Below are 24,849 nucleotides of genomic sequence, written 5' to 3' on the forward strand. Positions count from 1 at the left end.
ATTACCATGGCAAATGTTCAGGATAAAGAGAGAACCTTACAGGCTGCAAGAGAGAGACGGAAAGTAACATATAAGGGATCTCCCATTAGATTATCAAATGATTTCTCAACAGAAACACATCAGGCCAGAAAAGAATGGACGGAAATCTACAAAGTGATGCAAAGCAAAGGACTGAATCCAAGAATACTCTATCCAGCAAGGCTATCATTCAAAATTGAAGGGGAAATAAGAAGCTTCACAGACAAAAAAGGGCTAAGGGAGTTTATCACCACCAAGCCAGCCATGCAAGAAATGCTAAAGGGACTGGTGTAAAAAGAAGAAATATCAAGCTCAGAAAGAAAACAGCCACACACACACACAAAAAGAAATGGCTACAAACAAGTACCTTTCAATAATAACTTTAAATGTAAATGGACTAAATGCTCCAACCAAAAGACATCGAGTGGCTGAATGGATAAAAAAACATGACCCATACATCTGCTGTCTACAAGAGACCCACCTCATTAGAAGGGACTCACACAGACTGAAAGTGAAGGGATGGAAAAATATCTTTCACGCAAATGGAAAGGAAAAGAAAGCTGGGGTAGCAATACTTATATCTGACAAAATACATCTCAAAGTGAAGGCCATAACCAGAGATAAGGAAGGCCACTTCATAATACTAAAGGGATCAATACAACAAGAAGATATAACCCTGGTAAACATATATGCACCCAATGCAGGAGCACCCACATACATAAGAAAACTTCTGGAAGATATCAGGGGAGAGATCGGCAATAATACAATCATAGTAGGGGACTTTAATACACCACTGACATCACTGGATAAATCCTCTAGACAAAAACTCAGCAAAGAAACAGCAATCCTAAATGACTCACTAGATCAGATGGACTTAATTGACATCTTCAGAACACTTCACCCCACAGCTGCGGAATATACATTCCTCTCAGGTGCTCATGGGACATATTCAAAAATAGACCACATATTGGGTCACAAGCAAAGTCTCCACAAATTCAAGAAGATTGAAATCATAAAAAGCATATTCTCAGACCACAATGGCATAATGTTAGAAATAAACTACAATAAAAACAACCCAAAATACTCAAACACTTGGAAGCTGAATAGCATGTTATTAAATATTGATTGGGTTACCGATGACATCAAAGAAGAAATTAAAAACATCCTGGACACTAATGACAATGAAAACACAACAATCCAAAACCTCTGGGACACAATGAAAGCAGTCCTGAGAGGGAAGTTTATAGCTCTACAGGCCTATCTCAAAAAACAAGAAAAAATGGTAGTTAATCATCTAACTCTACAACTCAAAGAATTAGAAAGAGAGCAACAAGAAAACCCCAGAGTGAGCAGAAGGAAGGAGATAATAAAGATTAGAGCAGAAATCAATGAAATAGAGACCAAAAAAACAATACAGAAAATCAATGAAACCAAGAGCTGGTTCTTTGAAAGGATAAACAAGATTGACAAACCCCTAGCCAGGCTCACCAAGAAGCAAAGAGAGAGGTCCCAAATAAACCAAATCAGAAATGATAGAGGCGAAATAACAACAGACCCCACAGAAATACAAATGATTGTTAAACAATACTACGGGCAACTCTACTCCAACAAACTAGACAACCTGGAGGAAATGGACAAATTCCTAGAAAAATACAACATTCCAAAACTCGATCAGGAAGAATCTAAAAACCTCAATAGGCCAATAACTATGGAAGAAATTGAAGCAGTCATCAGAAAGCTTCCAGCAAACAAAAGCCCAGGGCCAGACGGCTTCACAGGGGAGTTCTACCAAACATTCAAGGAAGAACTAAAACCTACCCTCCTCAGATTACTACAAAAAATTCAAGAGGAAGGAACGCTTCCAAGCTCATTCTATGAAGCCAGCATCACCCTAATACCAAAACCAGGTAAAGACATCACAATGAAAGAGAATTACAGGCCAATATCCCTCATGAACATAGATGCCAAAATCCTCAACAAAATCTTAGCAAATCGGATCCAGCAGTACATCAGAAGGATCATACACCATGACCAAGTAGGATTTATCCCAGAGATGCAAGGATGGTACAACATCCGTAAATCAATAAATGTGATACATCACATAAACAAATTGAAAGAAAAAAACCTCATGGTCATATCAATTGATGCAGAAAAAGCATTCGACAAAATCCAACACCGATTTTTGATAAAAACTCTCAGAAAGGTGGGAATAGAAGGATCATACCGCAACATAATAAAAGCCATATATGACAGGCCCACAGCCAACATCATACTCAATGGACAAAAACTAACACCATTTCCCCTAAGAACAGGAACAAGACAGGGATGCCTACTCTCACCACTCCTGTTCAACATAGTACTGGAAGTATTAGCCATTGCAATTAGGCAAGAAGAAGAAATAAAAGGCATCCAAATTGGAAAAGAGGAAGTAAAACTGTCCTTATTTGCAGATGACATGATATTATACATACAAAACCCTAGAGACTCCATCAAAAAGCTACTAGACTTAATACATGAATTTGGCAATGTAGCAGGATACAAAATTAACCCCCAAAAATCTGAGGCATTTCTATACACCAATAGTGAACTTTCAGAAAGAGAGATTAGAAAAACAATCCCATTTACCATCGCACCAAAAAAATTAAGATACCTAGGAATAAACTTAACTAAAGAGGTTAAAGACCTCTACTCAGGAAACTACAGGACGTTGAAAAAAGAGATAGAGGAAGACATAAACAGATGGAAGAACATACCATGTTCTTGGATTGGTAGCATCAACATCATTAAAATGTCCATACTACCCAAAGCAATCTATAAATTCAATGCACTTCCCATTAAAATACCAAGGGCATATTTCACAGACCTAGAACGAACTCTCCAAAAATTCATCTGGAATAAAAAAAGACCCCGAATAGCTGCAGCGATCCTGAGAAAGAACAAAGTAGGTGGGATCTCAATGCCAGATATCAAGCTGTATTACAAAGCCACTGTTCTCAAAACTGCCTGGTACTGGCACAAGAACAGACATATAGATCAGTGGAATAGAATAGAGAGTCCAGAAATTAGCCCGAACCAATATGCTCAATTAATTTTTGACAAAGGAGGCATGAACATACAATGGAGCCAAGATAGTCTCTTCAATAAATGGTGTTGGGAAAATTGGACAGATATATGCAAGAAAATGAAACTAGACCACCAACTTACACCATACACAAGAATAAACTCAAAATGGATAAAGGACTTAAACGTACGACAGGAAACCATAAAAATTCTAGAAGAATACAAAGGCAACAAAATCTCAGACATATGCCAAAACAATTTCTTCACTGATACAGCTCCTAGGGCAGTTGAAACTAAAGAGAAACTGAACAAATGGGACTACATCAAAATAAAAAGCTTCTGGGAGTAACCAAGATGGCGGCATAGGTAAACACGGGAGTTTGCTGCCTCGAACAACCACTTCAAAAATACAACTAAAAGACGGAACGGACATCATCCAGAACCACAGGAAAGCTGGCTGAGTGGATGTTCTACAACTAGGAGGAAAGAGAAAAGCATACCGAGGCTCAGAGGAGGTGCAGTGCTGAAGTAAAATACTAAGGTTCGGAGTGCATGTGGAGCGGGCTGGAGGCTGAGGGCGAGGTTGTTTTCAATCGGGAGGGAGTCTCAGGCTCTGAGCTCCAGTTCCGGGCGAGTCTCTAAGGACCCAGACTCATACGGGAGAAGCGGGACTGTCTGGCATCGCTCAGAACCCTAGGGCAGCTTTCTCTCCGTGGGGCTTGCAGCGACTACTGGGACACTGAGAAGCAGAGCCTCTGAGGGCAAGACTGAGAGCAGCCATAATTGCTAACCCCGCCCTGTTGATCCCCTGGGACCCGCCCCGCCCAAGCCCTGCAGGGAGGCTTTTGCTGGATAGCCTCAGGCAAAGGCTAGATTAGCACCTCCCTAGAGATCCAGGAGCCAGGAAGCCCAGAGGTCAGAGTGGGACCATCCAGCTTTAAGCTCCGTGGAACCATAAAAGACACACTCAGGAGGCAGACTCAGTGAGCACCAAAGCCCCATCGAAGCAAGTCTAGCCCCAGAGGGGTGTCTCCAGCACAGAAGTTCTCCCACCGCAGACACAGCTGATTCTCACAGCCAATTGACCTGGAGGTCAATTCCTCGCAGTGATAACTACAACAATCAAGGCTTAACCACAACAAGACTGTGCACAAAGCCCACAGGGTGGTGCACCAAGAGTGTCTACCTTAGGTAATTGGGACACTTAGCACAGAAAGGCACTCTATCGACACAGCGAAGCATAAAAAAATGCCGAGACAAAGAAACAGGACACAAACGACAGAATTGGAGGAAAGCAAACTGTTGGATATAGAGTTCAAAACCACACTTTTAAGATCTTTAAAGAACTGTTTAGAAGCCCTCGAAAAGACTGGTAAGACCGCAGATAAATGTAGTGAGATCCTCAAGAAGTCTAATGAGACCCTCGATGTTGTGATAAAGGACCACCTAGAAATTAAGCATACACTGACTGAAATAAAGAATATTATACAGACTCCCAACAGCAGACCAGAGGGTCGCAAGGATCAAGTCAAAGATTTGAAATACGAAGAAGCAAAAAACACCCAACCGGAAAAGCAAAATGAAAAAAGAATCCGAAAATATGAAGATAGTGTAAGGAGCCTCTGGGACAGCTTCAAGCGTACCAACATCCGAATTATAGGGGTGCCAGAAGATGAGAGAGAGCAAGATATTGAAAACCTATTTGAAGAAATAATGACAGAAAACTTCCCCTACCTGGTGAAAGGAATAGACTTCCAAGTCCAGGAAGCGCAGAGAACCCCAAACAAAAGGAATCCAAAGAGGACCACACCAAGACACATCATAATTAAAATGCCAAGAGCAAAAGACAAAGAGAGAATCCTAAAAGCAGCAAGAGAAAGAAAATCAGTTACCTACAAGGGAGTACCCATACGACTGTCAGCTGATTTCTCAACAGAAACTTTGCAGGCCAGAAGGGAATGGCAAGAAATATTCAAAGTGATGAATACCAAGAACCTACAACCAAGACTACTTTATCCAGCAAAGCTATCATTCAGAAGTGAAGGCCAGATAAAGAGCTTCACAGATAAGAAAAAGCTAAAGGAGTTCATCAACACCAAACCAGTATTATATGAAATGCTGAAAGGTATCCTGTAAGAAGAGGAAGAAGAAGAAAAAGGTAAAGATACAAATTATGAACAACAAATACACATCTATCAACAAGTGAATCTAAAAATCAAGTGAATAAATAATCTGATGAACTGGTGATTGTAATAGAATCAGGGACATAGAAAGGGAATGGACTGACTATTCTTGGTAGGGGGTGGGGAGAAAGGGGTGTGGGGGTGAGTGAAGAGATTAGACAACAATTGTGCACCTATGGATGAGGACAGTGGGTGGGGAGTGAGGGCAGAGGGTGGGGTTGGAACTGGGTGGAGGGGAGTTATGGTGGGAAAAAAGAGTAACTAATGTAATAATCTGAACAATAAAGATTTAATTAAAAAATAAATAAATAAATAAAAAGCTTCTGCACAGCAAAAGAAACCATCAACAAAACAACAAGAAAACCCACCTCGTGGGAAAACATATTTGCCAACGTCATATCTGATAAGGGCTTAATCTCCAAAATTTATAGGGAACTCATACAACTTAACAAAAAGAAGATAAACAATCCAATCAAAAAATGGGCAAAGGATCTAAATAGACACCTTTCAAAAGAGGACATTCAGAAAGCCAAGAGACATATGAAAGCATGCTCAAAATCACTAATCATCCGAGAGATGCAAATCAAAACAACAATGAGGTACCATCTCACACCTGTCAGAATGGCCATCATCAACAAATCAACAAACGACAAGTGCTGGAGAGGATGTGGAGAAAAAGGAACACTTGTGCACTGCTGGTGGGAATGCAGACTGGTGCAGCCACTATGGAAGGCAGTATGGAGGTTCCTCAAAAAATTGGAAATGGAACTCCCATTTGACCCTGTGATCCCACTTCTAGGAATATATCCCAAGAAACCAGAAACACCAATCAGAAAGGATATATGTACCCAGATGTTCATAGCAGCACAATTCACCATAGCTAAGATCTGGAAACAGCCTAAGTGCCCATCAGTAGATGAATGGATTAGAAAACTGTGGTACATCTACACGATGGAATACTATGCTGCTGTTAAAAAGAAGGAACTCCTACCATTTGCAACAGCATGGATGGAACTGGAGAGCATTATGCTAAGTGAAACAAGCCAGTCAATGAAGGAAAAATACCACATGATCTCACTCTTTCATGGATAATTAAGACCATTACAAACTTTTGAACAATAATAAATACAATGGCAGAGCTGCCTCAAACTGATTGTCGGACTGCAGTGGGAAGGCTAGGGAGGGTTGGGGGACAGGAGGGAGGGGAGTAAGAGATCAACCGAAGGACTTGTATGCACCCATATAACCATAACTAATGGACATAAGACACTGGGGGGTAAGGGAGGGCAGGGGCTTGTCAAGGGCGGGGGGGAAAAAAGGACACTTATGTAATACCCTTTGTAATACTTTTAGCGAAAAATAAAAATTTAAAAAAATAAATAAATAAAAAATAATACAGTTCCTCATGTTGTGGTGACCCCCAATTTCATTGTTACAAATTGAACATAATTAAAGCATAGTGATTAATCACAAAAATAATATGTAATTATATATGTTTTCCAATGGTCTTAGGACACCCCTGTGAAAGGGTCGTACGACCCCCAAAGAAGTCGCTACCCACAGGTTGAGAACCGCTGCTATAATACATCATCTGTATCATGCCACAGGACTTTTAAGGCATGATCCAGAAATCACATGTATCATTTCCATTTATAGCCCATTGGCTACAATTTAACCATAAAGGAGAAGGCCAGATAATGTAGGCTCCATGTGAGCAGCTGTGCACCCACTTTTACATTATGGGAGAGTGAGCCTCTACACAACAGTCTAGTCTCAAGGGTTATATGCTACCCAAACCTCTATTATTGACTTCATTACAGTAACTTATTTTTGAAACATTTTTAACTTGTGAAATATGAAACTAAGCGGAACTCCATTAGTACTACAAAAATTATATATACACTCAGATAAATGTTTATGGAGAAAAGACAATAAAAATGCAATGCCTTTTGGATTCCAGCTGCTACCAAACATTACTGCAGAGCATGATTTAAAACTAAATAATGTGCCCAGCTGGTGTGGCTCACTGGTTGAGCATCAACCTATGAACCAGGAGGTCACGGTTGGATTCCCAGTCAGGGCACATGTCTGGGTTGTGGGCTCAACCCCCAGTAGGGGGCGTGCAGGAGGCAGCCAATCGATAATTCTTTCTCATCATTGATGTTTCTATTTCTCCCTCTCCCTTTCTGTGAAATCAATAAAAATATATTTAATAATAAAACATAAAATAATGTAACTTCATGACAAGGCAAAAAGCTGTATAAAACAACAAAAAGGAATAAAATGTGGAAAAGTAAAAGATAGATCAATAAGCACATTTCCTTTATTTGCTTCAAGACTGGAAGAAATCATGTTGGAGACCATAATCACTTCCCAAAAGTCTCTGATAAGTTACTATATCCCAGTGTGGAGTTCTTCTTACTACCCAAAAGTGGGCCCTTGTTCACAAAACTCCCTTAAATCAATATGCCTCATGTTCAGACTCCAAGTCCCACATGGTGGAATCACATATGTGTTTGTGTGTGTGGCAGTTCTATGTGTGTGTGTGTGACGAACAAAATAGAAGCAGAGGTATGAAGGTATGGAACAGACTAAGAGCTATGAGAGGGGAGGGAGAGCGGTTAGATACCGCTAGCCTTCCCACTGCAGTCCGACAATCAGTTTGAGGCAGCTCTGCCATTGTATTTATTATTGTTCAAAAGTTTGTAATGGTCTTAATTATCCATGAAAGAGTGAGATCATGTGGTATTTTTCCTTCTTTTTTTAAAATATATTTTATTGATTTTTTAAAGAGAAGAAGGGAGAGGGATAGAGAGTTAGAAACATCGATGCGAGAGAAACATCGATCAGCTGCCTCCTGCACACTCTCCACTGGGGATGTGGCCGCAACCAAGGTACAAGCCCTTGACTGGAATCGAACCTGGGACCCTTCAGTCCACAGGCTGACGCTCTATCCACTGAACCAAACCGGTTAGGGCCATAGTAGAATCTTGACTGCTTACTTCTGAACAATAATATTTCCCCCTTGTCCTTCAATATCTGTGCTAGCAACAGGTGGAGAATATCCCACCCTTCTAATAGGATATACAAGAGAATATCCCTGTTCCTGAAGGGCATTGTCCCACATGATCCCCTTGGCAGGTCATTGGCCTTTTTTTCTTTTTTCTTTCTTTAAATATATTTTTATTGATTTCAGAGAGGAAGGAAGAGAGAGAGAGAGATAGAAACATCAATGATGAGAGACAATCATTGATCGGCTGCCTCCTGCATGCCCCCTACTGGGGACCGAACCTGCAACCCAGGCATGTGCCCTTGACTGGAATCAAACCCAGGACCCTTCAGTCCACAGGCCGATGCTCTATCCACTGAGCCAAATCAAAACTACAATGAGATGCCACCTCACACCTGCTGGAATGGCCATTATCAACAAACAAGTAATAACAAGGGTTGGAGAAGTTGTGGAGAAAGGGAACCCTCATTCACTGCTAGTGGGAATGTGGACTGGTACAGCCACTATGGAAACAGTCTGGCGACTCCTCAAAAAATTAATAGAGCTACCATATGACCCAGCAATTCCTCTCCTGGGTATATACCCGAAAAACTAGAAAACATATATTCATAAAAATATATGCACTCTTACATTCATTAGCATTATTCACACTGGCCAAGGCTTGGGGACAACCGAAGTGTCCTTTGATAGAGGATTGGATTAAGAAGATGTGGTACACAACTGAATACTACTCAGCCATAAGAAAAGATGAAGTACTGCCATTTGTAACAACATGGATGGACCTTAAGAACATTATGCTAAGTGAAACAAGTCAATCAGAAAAAGCTAAGAACCATATTATTTCACTCAGATGTGGGATATAAAACTGAAACTTGTGGACATAAACAGCAATGTGGTGGTTGCCAGAGAGAAGGAGTGTGGGAGTGGGGGGCAAAAAGGGGCCTAATATATAGTGATGGAAGATGATTTGACTTTGGGTGGTCACAAATGCAATATACAGATCTTGTAACAGAAATCCACACCTGCCCTAGACAGTTTGGCTCAGTGTATAGTTTGTCAGCCTAGGCACCAAAGGGTTCCAGGTTCGGTCCCAGGTTCAATTCCTGTCAAGGGCACGTACCTCAGTTGTAGGCTCCTCCCCAGCCTGGGCCCTGGTCAGGGCTTGTACAGGAGGTAACCAATCAATGTGTTTTTCTCACATCAATATTTCTTTCTGTCTTTCCCTCTCTCTTCCACTCTCTAAAAATCAATGGAAAAATATCCTTGAGTGAGGATTAAAATAATAAACACATACATACATACATACATACATATCTTTAAAAAAAAACAAACCCATACCTAAAACCTATATGATCCTATTAACCAGTGTCACCCCAATAAATTTAATTTTTAAAAAAGTAAAAACATGTTTATCAATATTGTTTATCTTTTAAAATAACCAGCTCTTTGTTTCATTGCCATTTGTATTTTCTTTCAAATTCAGGTTCATTTATTTCCACTGTGATCTTTATTATTTCCTTCCTTCTGCTCACTTCCAGCTTTCTTTTCTCTATCTTTTTAAATTAAATTTATTGGGATGACATTGATTCACAAAACCATTTCAAAGGTTTCAAGTGTACAACTTAATAAAACATCATCTGCATACAGCATTGTGCTCCCACTACCCCAAGTGAAGTTCTTTCCATTCCATTTCCCTTGCCCCCTTTATCCACCTCCACCTACCCGCCACCCTCCTTTACCTCTGGCTATCACCACACAGTTGTTTGTGTCTATAAACATATGTATCTGATATGTTTATATATATATATATATATATGTGTGTGTGTGTGTGTGTGTGTGTGTGTGTTTATTTATTAATCCCTTCACATTCTTTCATCCAGTCCTCAACCGCTCTCCCTCCCCTCTCATAGCTCTTAGTCTGTTCCATACCTTCATACCTCTGCTTCTATTTTGTTCGTCAGTTTATTTTGTTCATTAGGTTCCACATATAAGTAAGATCCTGTGATATTTGTCTTTCTCTGGGTTATTTCACTCAGCACAACACTCTTCAGGTTCATCCATCATGAGGCAAAAGGTAAGATTTCCTTTCTTATGGCCATGTAGTATTCCATTGTGTAAATGTACCACGGCCTTTTAATTCACTCAACTACTGATGGGCACTTGGGCTATTGCTAATAATGCTGCTATGAGGTGCATATAGTCTTTCAGATTGGTGTTTTGGGATTCTTAGGATATATTCTCAGAAGTGGGATCACTGGATCAAAAGGCAGTTCCATTTTTAATTATTTGAGGAGACTCCATAGTGTTTTCCACAGTGGCTGCACCAGTCTGCATTCCCACCAACAGTGCACGAGGGCTCCCTCTTTTCCACATCCCTGCCAGGACTTGTTGTTTGTTGAGTTGTTGTTGATAGCTATTCTGACAGGTGTGAGGTGGTATTTCATTGCGATTTTAATTTGCATTTCTCTGATGATTAGTGATGTTGAGCATTTTTTCATATGTCTATTGACCATCTGTATGTCCACTTTAGACAAGTGTCTATTCAGGTCCTTTGCTCAATTTTTAATTGGACTGTTTGTCTTCCTGGTGTTCAGTTGTTTACGTTCTTTATATATTTTGGAACTTAACCCCTTATGAGATGTATCACTGGTGAATATACACTTTTATTCAGTAGGTTTCCTTTTCATTTTGCTGATGGTTTCTTTTGCTGTGCAAAGCTTTTTAGTTTGATGTCATCCCATTTATTTATTTATTTTCTTTGTTTCCCTTGCCCGAGGAGATATATTGGCAAAAATGCAACAAGAGAGGTCTGAGATTTTACTGTCTGTGTTTTCTTTTAGGATTTTTATGTTTTCCCAATTTAAATTTAAGTCTTTTATCTACTTTTGATTTATTCTTGTGTATGGTGTAAGTTAGTAGTCTAGTCTCTTTTTTTTTTCTTTTTTTTTTTTTTTTTTTTTTGCGTATACCTGTCCAAATTTCCCAACACCATTTATGGAAGATACTGTCTCTTTTTTTTTTGTAAATCTTTATTGTTCAGATTATTACAGTTGTTCCCCCTTTTTCGCCCCATAGCTCCCCTCCACCCAATTTCCACCCCACCCTCTGCCCTTACCCCCACCACTGTCCTCATCCATAGGTGTACGCTTTTTGTCGCCGGGTCAAAGGTCATACACATGGAAAATGTAGCTATTTTCATCCACAACGTGTCCCTGTGCTCTGAAAGGTCTCTCACGACTTGTTCACACTCTACTCAGAAAGGGTTTGGAGCCACGTAACGGCTTTTTAAAATAATGTGTCCTCTTATGTTTAAAATGAGGATTTCGCTACCAAAACTGAGGAGAAAGCAACACTACAGCTGCTTTCGCTCCTCTCGCCCTTCGGGTGATAGTTGTGCGTGGGGCTTCGAGCTGGTTCGCGGGTCATCGACGAAGCCATCTAGGTGGCTCGCGTGATTCCACCAGTTTCCCAGGGGCCGTCGCAGCCTCCCAGGGGCCATTGCAGCCTCATGCAGCCTTGCATGGGACGTCGCAGCCTCACAGGGGCCGTCGCAGCCTCCCAGGGGCCATCGCAATCTTGCAGGGCCGTCGCAGCCTCACAGTGGCCGTCGCAGCCTTGCAGGGGACGTCTCAGCCTCACACAGCCTCACAGGGGGTGCCGCATCTCACGTTGGGGGTGAAGGTGCAAGACAGAAGCTCCTCTTGCTGTCTCTCCTGCTGCTCCCTTGCGTATCGCCGATGCTGAAAGTTCTGAGAGCAGTCTGCAGGTGCTGGACATCATACTTTAACTGGTCAACACAAAGTTTGGCATTCTGTCTTTTGTTGGGAGGCTCCTTGCTGGACAAAATCTCCAAGCGTTCTAGCTGGCTGAATATCTGGTATGCTTGCTTGGATTTCGTTTTCTACTAAGTGCACAGACTGCTTGTCTGCTGTCTCCTGGCATCCCATGTGAGACTGGATCTGGTGGACCTGCTTGTGCATTTGCTGGTACAGCGGTTCCATGTTGCCGGCCCAGCTGGGTCCAGCTCCGGCTTTCTTCGAACCTGAGTCTGCTTCTTGAGTGTGTCCCTTATGGATTCGAGGAGTTGAAATCTGCAGTTTGTTGGGTTAGGCTGGAAAAGCCACTGGCACAGCTTGGGTGGGGATGTAAATTGAGTAGGGCGGGATCTCAGGGAATCACCAGGGCGGAGCAAACAGCAATGGTTGTCGTCAGCATCTCCGCGATTCCTCACCTCTCCGCAACTCTGCATCTCCGGGTCCCCGGATGCTGCCCCCCACAGCAACAATGATGTCTGCGAGCAGCTCCGCGAGAAAGCCACCCTCGCTCTCCGACGCGCTGCAAGACAGTCCAGCCTCTCCCCATAGGTGTCTGGGACCTCAGAATCCCACCCCAAACAAGCTCAGTGGATTCGAGAGCTTGTATCCCCTTCCGATTGAAAAAAACCAAGCATCCAGTTGCAGCCCGCTTGGCGTGCACCTCCGTACCTCTGTTCTTGGTGCCTCTGCACCTCCTACTCAGTCTCAATTCGCTTCTTTCTTTCCTTCCAGTTGTAGAACTTCCACTGGGCCAGCTTTCCCATGGTTCTGGATGATAGCTGTTTTGTCTTATAGTTGGTAGTTTCAATGTTGTTGTTGGAGGCAGCACGCACAGGTCTATACCTTATGCCGCCATCTTGGTTCTCTCTCTGGAAGATACTGTCTTTACTCCATTGTATGCTCTTGCCTCCTATGTCAAATATCAATTGACCATAAAGGTGTGGGTTTATTTCTGTGTTCTATGTTCTATTCCATTGATCTGTATGCCTGTTCTCGTGTCAATACCACGCTGTTTTGATTACTATGGCCTTGTAGTATATTTTGCTCTCATGTAGTGTGATACCTCCAACTCTGTTTTTCTTTCTCTGTTTCAGCTTTCTTTGTTGTTCTTTTACTAGTTCATTAGGTATAAGATTAGATTGTTTATTTGCGATTTTTCTCATTTCTTGAGGTAGACTTGTAATGCTATGAATTTCCCTCTTGGGACTGCTTTTTCTGTACCCGATTTTAGGTGTTTTGTTTTGTTTGTTTTTTCATTTCTCTCAAGGTATCTTGTGATTTCTTCCTTGATCTAATTATTAACCCATTCACTTTTGAGTAGCATGCTATTTAGCCCCATGTGTTTGTGTATTCTTCAATTTTCTTCTTGTAATTTCTACGATTTAAATCTTTAAATTTATTGATATTTCTTCTGTGGAACTAACGTATGGGTTATCCTGGAAAAATGTTCCATGTGCCCTTGAAGAGACTATATATTCTGCTGCTTTGGGGTGAAATACTCTAAAAATATCAATTAATTCTATCTGTTATTTAAGGCTATTGTTTTCTTACTGATTTTCTGTCTGGATGATCTGTCCATTGATGTCAATAGGGTATTAAATTTCCCTACTGTTATTGTCTTACTGTTGATTTTTCCTGTATTTCCATCAATATTTGCTTCATTATTTAGGTGCTCCTGCATTTGGGTGTATAAATGTATTCAAGGGTTATATTCTTTTGTTGCATATTTACTTTATAATTATAGAATGCTTTTTTCTTTGTCTCTTGTTACAAACTTTGCTAAAAGTCTATTTTGTCTGTTAACAGTATTGCTATTCCCGTTTTTTTGATTAGCATTTGCATAAAATATTTTTTCCAATCCTTTAATTTCTGTCTGTGGGTGACTTTTGATTTGAAGTGGGTCCTTGTAGACAGCATAAGAAGAGATTTTTTTCCTGTCCATTCTGTCACCCTAGCCTTTTTTGGCCCATTTGCATTTGATGTAATTAAAGGCATGTAATCATTGCGATTTTATTAACTTCTTTCTGATGATTTTTGTAGTTTTTCTCTGTTCCTTTCTTATTCTCTTGCTGTCTTTTTTAAGTGTAAAAAGAACAGATAAAACATATGAATATGAGCCCCAGCCAGTGTTGCTCAGTGGTTAGAGTGTCAGCCCACACACTAAAAGGTCGCAGGTTCAATTTCTGGTCAATGACACATATAAAATCTCATGAACAAAATAAACTAATGAATATATACACTGAGTGGCCAGATTATTATGACCACCCCATCAGTACAATGAAGTGAATTTAGTTATGCAAATAATCCTATCTAATAAAAGAGAAACATGGTAATTAGCCGTAACTTCGCTACCCTTCCCATTGGCTAATCAGGGCGATATGCAAATTAACTGCCAACCAAGATGACGGCCAGCAGCCAGGCAGTGAAGCGAACAGGAGGCTTGCTTGCTCCATGATGGAGGAAGCCAAGGTTCCCTGCCTTCCGCTGCTGGGCTCTGAGCTGCAGTTTAAGAAACATTGTTGCAATTATAGAAGCAAAAAAAACCCACCCAGATACCTGCTTTCAGCCATCACAGCTGGAGCGAGTAGGATCGAAACAGTGTTACAATTATAGAACCCAAACAAACCAGATATCTGCTTTCAGCAGCCGAGGCCTCAAGTTGGAGCCGGCCTCAGAGCTAAAGCTGGCTTTCAGCTCCAGTGACAGCCATAGAAGGTAAATAAATCCCAGAATAAAAGAAAAAAAGAAAAAAAGAACAAGTTGGAAACTTCAGTCGCCCACCAGCCTGAAAACTGCCCTCAGCCCCTCACCCAGACTAGCCAGGCACCCCAGTGGGGACCCCCACCCTGAAGGGGGTGTGACCAGCTGCAAACAGCCATCATCCCCTCATCCAGGCTGGCCAGGCACCCAAGCGGGACCCCCATCCTGATCCAGGACACCCTTCAGGGCAAACCAGCTGGCCCCCACCGTGCACCAGGCCTCTATCCTATAAGAGTGAAAGGGTAATATGCCTCCTAGCACCGGGATCAGCGGAGCAGCAAGGCCTCCCAGCACTGGGATCAGCGGAGCAGCGAGGCCTCCCAGCACTGGGACCAGCAGAGCCATGAGACCTCCTGGCCCCTGGAGCAGCGTGACAGGGGGCAGCGCCCAAACCCCCTGATCACCCTGCGGCTATGTGTGTGACAGGGGGCGGGGCCACAACCTCCTTATCCGCCCTGCTCTGTTCGTGACAGGGTGCGGTGCCCCAACCCCCTGATCGGCCCTGCTCTGTGTGTGATGGGGTGGAGCCACAATCTCCCCATCGGCCCTGCCCTGAGTGTGACAGGGGGGAGTGCCCCAAGCCCCTGATCAGCCCTGCTCTGTGTGTGACAGGGTGTGGCGCTCCAACTCCCCAATCAGCCCTGCTCTGAGCCCAACCAGGGGCTGCATCTAGGGATTAGGCCTGCCCTCTGCCACCCGGGAGAAGGCCTAAGCCAGCAGGTCGTTATCTCCCGAGGGGTCCCAGACTGTGAGAGGGCACAAGTGGGGCTGAGGGACACCATCCCGCGCCCCCCCCCCCCCGCCAGTGCACAAATTTTTGTGCACTGGACCTCTAGTAATAATAATAATAATAATAATAATAATAAACCCTTGAGAGTATTTGCTTAGGAAGTTTTCAATGTTCAGTATTTTTGGAAGTGTCAATGAAGTAATGATGGGGTGGTCATAATAATCTGGCCAGTCATAATAATCTGGCCACTCAATATATATATATATATATAATCTTTACCCAAGGATATTTTTTTCCATTGCTTTTTAGATAGAGTGGAAGGGAGGGAGGGCAGAAAGAGAGAGCAAGAGAAACATCAATGTGAGAGGAACACATTGATTGGTTGCCTCCTGCACGAACCCCAACCAGAGCCAGGGATTGTACCTGCAACCCAGGTACATGCCCTTGACTGGAAATTGAGCCTGTGACCTTTCAGTGCATGGACTGACACTCTAACCACTGAGTAACACTGGCCAGGGCTCTTATTCATATTTTTTTTTCTTATCTGATCAACTCTTTATCTCTCCTTCAATTTTATTTTTATTTATTTATTTTTATGGTCATATATTTCTTTTTTAAGTATTTCATTTCTTTACTTATTTTGGGGGCATATAACATTTTATTAGTTTCAGGTGTACAACATAATGATTCAATATTCATTTACATTGCAAAATAATCACCGCATAAGTCTAGTATTCATCTTTATACATAATTACATGTTTTGCTTGTGATGAGATCATTTAAGATGTACTCTCTTAGCCACTTTAAAATATACAATACAGTATGGCTTATTTATTCAGTAATTGGAAGTTTGTATCTTTTGACTCCCCTTTACCCATTTTGTGTATTCCTGAACCCCCATCTCTAGCAACCACCAATCTTTTTTCTGACTCTATGAGTTTTGTTTTCATTTAGATTCCACATATAAGTGAGGTCATATATAATACTTCCAATAATAAAGACAAATTTTTAAAAAGTAAACAGATAATAAAATAATTTTAAAATACTATGTGTCATAGAAAAATGTTTTACACCATAGGTGTTGAAGACCAACACTGGCCTTTATTCATGCTCACTTTTTTAAAAAATTTAAATTGTTTATTGTTTAAAGTATTACATAAGTCTCCCTCCCCCTCCCCCCGGCCCCATTGACTTCTCCCCAGCCCTTTCCATCCCCAGCACATGCCCTCATCTCCCTACTGTCTGTGTCCATTGATTATGCGCATATGCTTGCATACAAGACCTTTGGTTGATCTCCTACCCCACCCCCCACTTCCCTGCCTTCCCTCTTAGGTTGGATGGACTGTTTGATGCTTCTGGCTCTATTTTTGTTCATCAGTTTATTTTGTTTATTATATTCCACAAATGAGTGAGATCATGTGATATTTATCTTTCTCTGACTGGCTTATTTTGCTTAGCATAATGCTCTCCAGTTCCATCCATGCTGTAGCAAATGGTAAGAGTTCCTGCTTTTTTACAGCAGTGTAGTATTCCATTGTGTAGATGTGCCACAGTTTTTTAATCCACTCATCTGCTGATGGGCATTTAGGCTGTTTCCAAATCTTAGCTATGGTGAATTGTGCTCCTATCAACTTACCATAGGTAAGATTTGGAAACAGTCTCCTTCAATTTTAAATGATAGCTTTGCTTGGCCAAGTAATCTTGGTTGCAGGTCCCTTCTTTTCATCACTTTGAATATTTCATGCCAATTCCTTCTGACCTACCAAGTTTCTGTTGAGAAATCAATCTTATGGGAGCTTCCTTGGATATAACTAACTTACTGCTTTTATCTTGCTACTCTTACGATTCTTTGTTTTTTAACTTTTAGCATTTTGATTATGAATTGTCTTGGTGTAGGCCTCTGGGTTCATCTTGTTTGGAAATCTCTGTGCTTCCTGTATTTATGTCTATTTCCTTTGCCAGATTAGGGAAGTTTTTCATCATTATTTTTTTCAAATAGGTTTTCAACTTGAAAAAATTATCTCTCCATCATCCTTCTGGTATGCTTGATGTTGTCCTAGGGGTGACTTAAATTATCCCATTTAAATTTTTTTTCCTTTTGCTGTTCCAATTGGGTGCTTTATTCTAACTTGCCTTTGAAATTGCTTATTGTATCCTCTGTTTTATATAATTGATTGTTGTTTCTCTCAGTGTATTTTTCATTTTATTTATTGTATTCTGCAATTCTGACTGGTTCTTTTCTATGTTTTTTTTTTTTTTTTATCTTTTTTTGTTTGTTTGTTTTCTAATTCTTTGTTGAAGTTCTCATTGAGTTCCTTGCTGTTTCTCCCAAGTTCATTGATCATTCTCCTTTAAAATATATTTCTTTTCATTGATTTCAGAAAGGAAGGGAGAAGGAGAGAGAGATAGAAACATCAATAATGAGAGAGAAAACCTTCCTCTCAGCAGCTGAGCCATGGAGCCCAGCCTTCCCCGCTGTGTGCGCTGTGTGAGTGAAGCCTGGGATTCCGTGGAGGAGCCGCAGGGACCACGCCAGACCTTCCAGCACCACGGGCCCTGGGCACCCCCTCTCTACCCTGGGCTGGGCCGCCTCACTTGGAACCAGCAGGACTTCAACCAGGAACTGAATTCTGGTCCCTGTGGGCTTCTGTGCCAGCACTGCCTGCTGCACGGGCCCAGCGCACAGAACACATGCAGTCTGGGCACAGAGCTGCCTGCACCAGACGGGACGCCCAAATCCTAGGAGCCAGAGAAACAGGAACGGCTCCTGCCCTTCCCGGACCCCAGACGCTGGTCAGAACTCCTCCACTCTGTGCTGGGCCACCTCATTTCGGACGACCAGGACGCCAACCAGGAACTACATTCAGGTCCCTGTGGGCTTCGTCCCGAGGACTGCCTGCTGCCCAGGCCCAGCGCGCAGAACACATCCAGTCGGTCCCCGGAGCCAGAGACGCCCCCAGCAATGGAGGATCCAACGCCCAGGATCCAGGGGCCGGAGACGCCTCCAGGGGTGGAGTCTGCTGCCCAGAAGCCAGCCTGATGCTCGCCCTGCAGACTCCCTCCACCTGTCGCCTCTCAGCGGGAGGGACAACAGGAACTGAGACTTCTGAGGGACCCTCCAGCAAGGCTCTCACGTGCCACCAGTTCATCGGGAGGCCAGAGACAGCAGATCGGAGGCGCGGGGCCCAGGACCTCCACAGGCTGCCTCCACTGAGACCCCTTAGTGAACCATCCTCTGCCACAAATGTTCTCGCAGTAACACTTCTGGCTGTAAAAGTCCGGTAAGAAATGGGCCTTCGTAGGCATTTTCTTTCGGTTACCTAATACATTTGGCAAGCATTCCAAAAAAAAAAAAAATGAGAGCGAATCATCGACCGGCCATCTCCTGCATGCCTGCCCCCCTCCCCTCCCCCAACCAGTAGGGGTCAAACCAGAAACCAGAGCATATGTCCCAACCAGGAATCCAACTGTGACCTCCTAGTTCATAGATCTACGCTCAACCACTGAGCATGCCAGCTGGGCTTGAGCATTCTTATTATCAGTGTTTTGTACTCTGAATCTGGTAGACTGCTTGTCTTCATTTTATTTTGTTTTGTTTTTCTAGAGTTTTTGTCTTGTTCTTTCATTTGCAACATTTCTTTGTTTCCTCATTTTGTTTGCTTCCCTGTGTTTGTGTCTAGGTTTTAGGTAGATCTGCTATGTCTCCCAGTGTTTACAGAGAAGCCTTGTATAAAAGGTGTTCTGCAAGACCCAGTGGCACATTCTTCCTGTTCACCTGAGCTGGGTGCTCCCTATTCACCTGAGCTGGGTGTTCCCTTTTATGGGGTATGTGTTCCCTGTTGTAGTTAGGCCTCAACTGCTGTTGGCCTATCAGTGGGTACAGGTTGACCCTCAGGTTAATGGGCTGTGAGGTGGATGAGCTGTTCTACCAGAGCTGACCCCACAGAGCAGGAGCCTCTTTAGCAAGTCTCTGGTGCCAGCTGAGTCTGTCCTTTGCGTATGTTCCTTGTGGAACTGGTTGTGTTGTGCTCTGGTGTGGTATGAAACTGGCTCTGGTTGTGTTGGGTCTGGAGTCTGTTGGGTAGGGCACTGGCGCAGACTAAAATGAGCTGCTGCATGTGCCCAGCTTGGGGCCACCTGGTGGAAGCTACAAAGTGATGCGAAGATGGTTGCCACTTTTTGCTGGGCTTGGAGGTGCCTGGGAGAGGCTACATTGCAATCTGAAGCCAGCTGCTGCTTGTGTCAGCCTGGTGGTTGCTTAGTTAAAGCTATGTTCCAGGCCAAGGTTAGCCACTGCTTATGCCAGGCTGGGAGCCACCTACTGGCAGTTACAATGTAAATTGAGGCTAGTTGCCACTTGTATTGGGCTTGGGGCCACTTAGCAAGAGTCACAAGGCATGGCAATGCTGCCGCTGCTCATTCGGGTTATGTGGACCTTTGAGAGATTTTGGGAAATTCTGCAGCATAAACTGAAGCAGGCTGCCCCTGTGGAGAGCCTACTGTAAGAAGCCCTGGCCAAGGGAGCAAGGGTGTGGCAGGGTCTCAGGGAACCACCAAGGCAGGGGGAAATGGTATTAGCCAGATTAAGGGAGATCTTAGATTTTGTGCCCACCTCTGCCAAACCTGCTAGGTTGGAGGAGAGCTCAACAAAGGAACACTGGTTATCTGCCAGCACTTCTGTCCTTTGAGAGAATCGCCCTAATCCCTACCCTGAAGTTAGTTCCCCCTCTTATATCTCCGGCTATTTTCAAACTGCTGCCCCTGTACTGGAGCTTACAGTGAGTGAGTTTGTGAACAAGTGAGTCTATGTGCAGTCCCTTTAAGAGCAGTGCCTCAGTCACTTGCAGCCCTTTGTCTTTCTGGGTCACAATTCTCACTGGTTTTCAAAGCCAGGTGTTATAGAGACTCCTCTTCCCAGCACTGGTGCACTGGACTAGAGATCCCTCACTCCTAAGGGAAGATCTCTGCAGCTGAGATAGCCCTCCTGATTCTTAATCTCCACTCCGAGGGTGTGGGCCCAACCCATTCCATGTCCTCGCCTCTCTTACCAGCCTTGTACTGCCTTTTTTATGTTCTTTTTTATAGGAATTCTGATAAGCTAGTGTTCAGGTGGTTCTCATGATGGTGGTTCTTTAGTTTAGTTGTAATGGTGATGTGATTGAGGGAGGAGGAGTGCACAGAGTTTACCCACTCTGCCATCTTGACCAGAAGTTGTTGTTGTTATTATTATTATTATTGCTATTGTCTATCATTCTTTGTGTGTGAGTGTGTATGTGTTTGTCCATTATTCTTGCCTTACTATGTCTTTTCTTTGCTTTATCTATTTGACTATTTTAAACATAGTTATTTTAGTCTCTTTAAATTTGTACTATTATCTTGACCATTTGGAGTGCAAATGCTCCGAGTAGCTATCTATGACCCTTCACTATCTCAGTGGTACTCAGAAAAATACAGGAAGTTGAGAAAAGAGGTAAAGAAGGATATAAACAAGTGAAAGAATATACCATGCTCATAGATTGGTAGAATCAACCTCATTAAAATGTTCATATCACCCAAAGCAATCTATAGAATCAATGCAATCCCTATTTAAATACCAATGGCATATTTCACAGACCTAGAACAAAAATTTATTTGGAATCAAAAAAGATCCCAAATAGCCATAGCAGCCTTAAGAAAGAAGAACAAAGTTGGAGGAATCACAATACTAGATATCAAGTTATACTACAAAGCCAATGTTCTCAAAACGGCCTGGTACTGGCATAAGAACAGGAATATAGATCAATGGAACAGAACAGAGAACCCAGAAATCAATCCAAGCCATTATGTTCAATTAATATTTGACAAAGGAAACAAGAGCATACATTGGAGCAGAGACAGTCTCTTCGATAAATGGTGTTGTAAAAATTGGACAGGTACATGCAAACAAATGAAACTAGACCATCAACTTATACCATACACAAAAATAAACTCAAAATGAATAAAAGACTAAAATGTAAGACATAAAACCATAAAAGTTCTAGAAGAAACCATAGACACCAAAATCTCAGACATCTTTTGTATGTTTACAGATACATCTCCTAGGACAACGGAAACTAAGGAGACAATCAACAAATGGGAGTACATCAAAATAAAAAGTTTCTGCACAGCAAAAAAAACCATCAACAAAATAACAAGAGAGCCCACTACATGGGAGAACGTATTTGCCAATAATACATCTGATAAGGGGTTAATCTGCAAAATATATAGGGAACTCATACAACTTAATAAAAGGAAGACAAAAAATCCAGTTAAAAAATGGGCAAAGGTTTTTACTTTGGGACTAGTGACCTGGTGCACAAAATTTGTGCACATTAAAAGGTAATTAATTAGAGGAAATATTTTAATATTGCTATTTGCCCTTTCTCTATAATGGAAGTGTCAGAGATGAAAGAAAATTAGTAAAATGTATAGGAAAATCTTCCTCCTGTCAGAGTCTGGGGCACGCCACAGGAACCAGAGTCAAGTCCCCGCCCACCCACATGCGCCTCAAAATCACGTGAGACCCAGAATCAGCCGGCCCCACCCCCATTGGGCTAGACCCAGACCCGGCCAGCCCCACCCCCGTCAAGCCCCACTGGGTAGGGGGCGCAGCCTCAGGTCACCTGGCCTGGCACCAGGGTGGGGGGCATGGCCTGAGGTCCCCTAACCTGGGTCGGGGGTGTGCATTGAGGTCCCTTGGCCCAGGCCAGGGGGTTCAGCCTGAGGTCCCCTGTCAAGCCCTGCCAGGCCTGGGGCACAGCCTCAGGTCCCCCAGCCTGGCGCTGGGGTGGGGTGCATGGCCTGAGGTCCTCCATCAAGCCCCTCATGGTGGGGGCACAGCCTCAGGTCCCTTGGCCTGGCACCAGGGTGGGGTCATGGCCTCAGTCCTCTGGCCCAGCACCGGGGCAGGAGTGCAGCCTCAGGTCCCACAGCCCGGCACCAGGGAAGCCTCAGGTCCCCTGCCCTGGCCCAGGGTGGGGGCTGTGGCCTGAGGTCCCCCAGCCCTGAGGAAGGGGGCACGGCCTGAGGTCCTCTGTCAAGCCCTACCAGGAAGGGAGCGCAGCCTCAGGTCCCTTGCCCCAGCCCAGCATCACGCAGCCTCATGTCCCTGCTTATTGCTCATTAAGGCTCGATATAGGAACTCGGCCTCTGCTGTGGGTGTAGGCATCTTGTGTTACAGAAACCCTGTCTCTGCTGTGGGAACAGCGATCTTGTTATGGTGTGATGGTCAATTTGTATATTCCCTCTTTATTATATAAGATTAGTGTTCTACATTCTATTTTCATTTTACTATATCTCAGTTTTACCTTTATGCCAACACTCTCTTCCTCACTTTTCCCCTTTTGTTGTCCTGTTTCTCCTGCCCTATTCCTGCTTTAAATTTTCCCTATTCTCTCCTCCCCCCCCCGCCGTTAAAAATTCATCCTATTTATATATCTAATTTCTGCTCCCCTGCTCCAGTTCCATACACACTTCTCTCTTCTCTTTCTCCACTGTCCAAATATTTTCTCTCTTCTCTTTTTTTTTGTTTTTGTGTGTTTTTTGTTTTACTTTGTTTTGTTTTGCCCTTCTTTCTCTCTGCCCAATTGTTGTTGTTTGTTTCATTATTGATCAGTTTGATTTTTTTTGTTTGTTTCTTTGTTTGTTTGTGTGTTTGTTTTTCTTTTTTTGCTTCTGTTTTTCCTCTCGTCGTTTGTTATTAGTCATTTGTAGTTTGCATTCATCTCTGGGTATTTGTTGTTTGCATTTTTTTGGATTAGTTGTTGTTCTATTGGAGTTTTCTCCCATATAAATACTTTTTTCTGCCTTCTTTTTAATTGTCTTTCTTTTTTTCCTTTTTTCAATATCATTTTTGCACTCTTTTTTTATCCTCTAATTCTCTTTTCTCTGGTGGTCACCTTTATTTGGGGTTATTAATATCATAAATACATTTTGGTTCAGTGCCATGTGTGTTGTGCCTTGTTGTGTTGTATCTTGTGCCTTGAAGTGAACGCAGGAGAGAGAGAGCTACATAACCAAACACCCGGAGAAGAGTGATCATGGGGAGACAAAGAAACAGCCCACATATGAAAGAAAAGGAGGCATCACCAGAAAAGGAAGCAAATAAACTGGAGGCAAGCAATATGTCACAGAAAGAATTCAGAGAAATGGTCATAAGGTCCCTGAAAAGGTTGGAAGACAAATTCAACAATATGTGTAAGAAACAAGAGGAAATAAAGAAGAACCAAGAAGAAATGAAAAATGACAATGCTACAACAAAGAACTCAATGGAAAGCATCACCAGTAGACTAGAAGAAGCAGAGGACCACATCAGTGAGCTAGAAGACAAGGCAGAAAAAAATACCCAAGCAGAGCAGCATCTAGAAAAAAAAATTTTAAAAACAGGAAGAGAGCCTAAGGGAACTTTGGAACAACATGAAATAAAACAACATCTGCTGAATAGGGGTGCCAGAAGGAGAGGAAACTGAGCAAGGAATAGAAAACCTGTTTGAAAAAATAATGACAGAAAACTTCCCTGATATAGGGAAGAAAAAACTCACACAAGTCCAAAAAGCTCACAGAGTCCAAAAAAAATGAACCCCAAAAGACTGATGCCAAGGCACATTATAATTAAATTGGCAAACAACAATGACAAAGTAAGAATCTTAAAATCAGCCAGAGAGAGACAAAGAGTTACCTACAAAGGATCCCCCATCAGACTAGCCACTGATTTCTCAATAGAAACACATCAGGCCAGAAGGGAATGGACTGAAATATACAAAGTCATGCAAAGGAAGGGTCTGAACCCAAGAATACTGTACCCAGCAAGGCTATCAATCAAAATTGAGGGTGAAATCAGGAACTTCACAGACAAAAAAGGACTAAGGGAGTTTATTACCACCAAACTAGCAATGCAAGAACTGCTAACAGGTCTGCTGTAAAAAGAAGAATAGGAAGCAAAGAAGGAACACAGGCATAAAGAATAAAAATGGCGACTAACAAGTACCTATCAATAATAACTTTAAATATAAATGGATTAAATGCCCCAATCAAAAGACATAAGGTAGATGAGTGGATAAGAAAACATGACCCAAAATAAGCAGATTTTCAGCTGGGAGACAGTTTGCAGCCGGGAAAGACAGAGAACTCCCGGAGAAAGGGAACCGTTGGAGATTGCGGCTGAAATCTCTCCTGGAGCGCCGGCTCAGCCGCGGAGAACGAGCCATCTTGAGTGGCTGTTATTGGAAGCATATAAAGCCAAAGAACCGGCATCCA

The sequence above is a fragment of the Myotis yumanensis genome, unplaced genomic scaffold, assembly GCF_028538775.1.
Source record: "Myotis yumanensis isolate MYYU_CA2020_CCGP unplaced genomic scaffold, mMyoYum1.0.hap1 SCAF_2, whole genome shotgun sequence".
NCBI lineage: Eukaryota > Metazoa > Chordata > Mammalia > Chiroptera > Vespertilionidae > Myotis > Myotis yumanensis.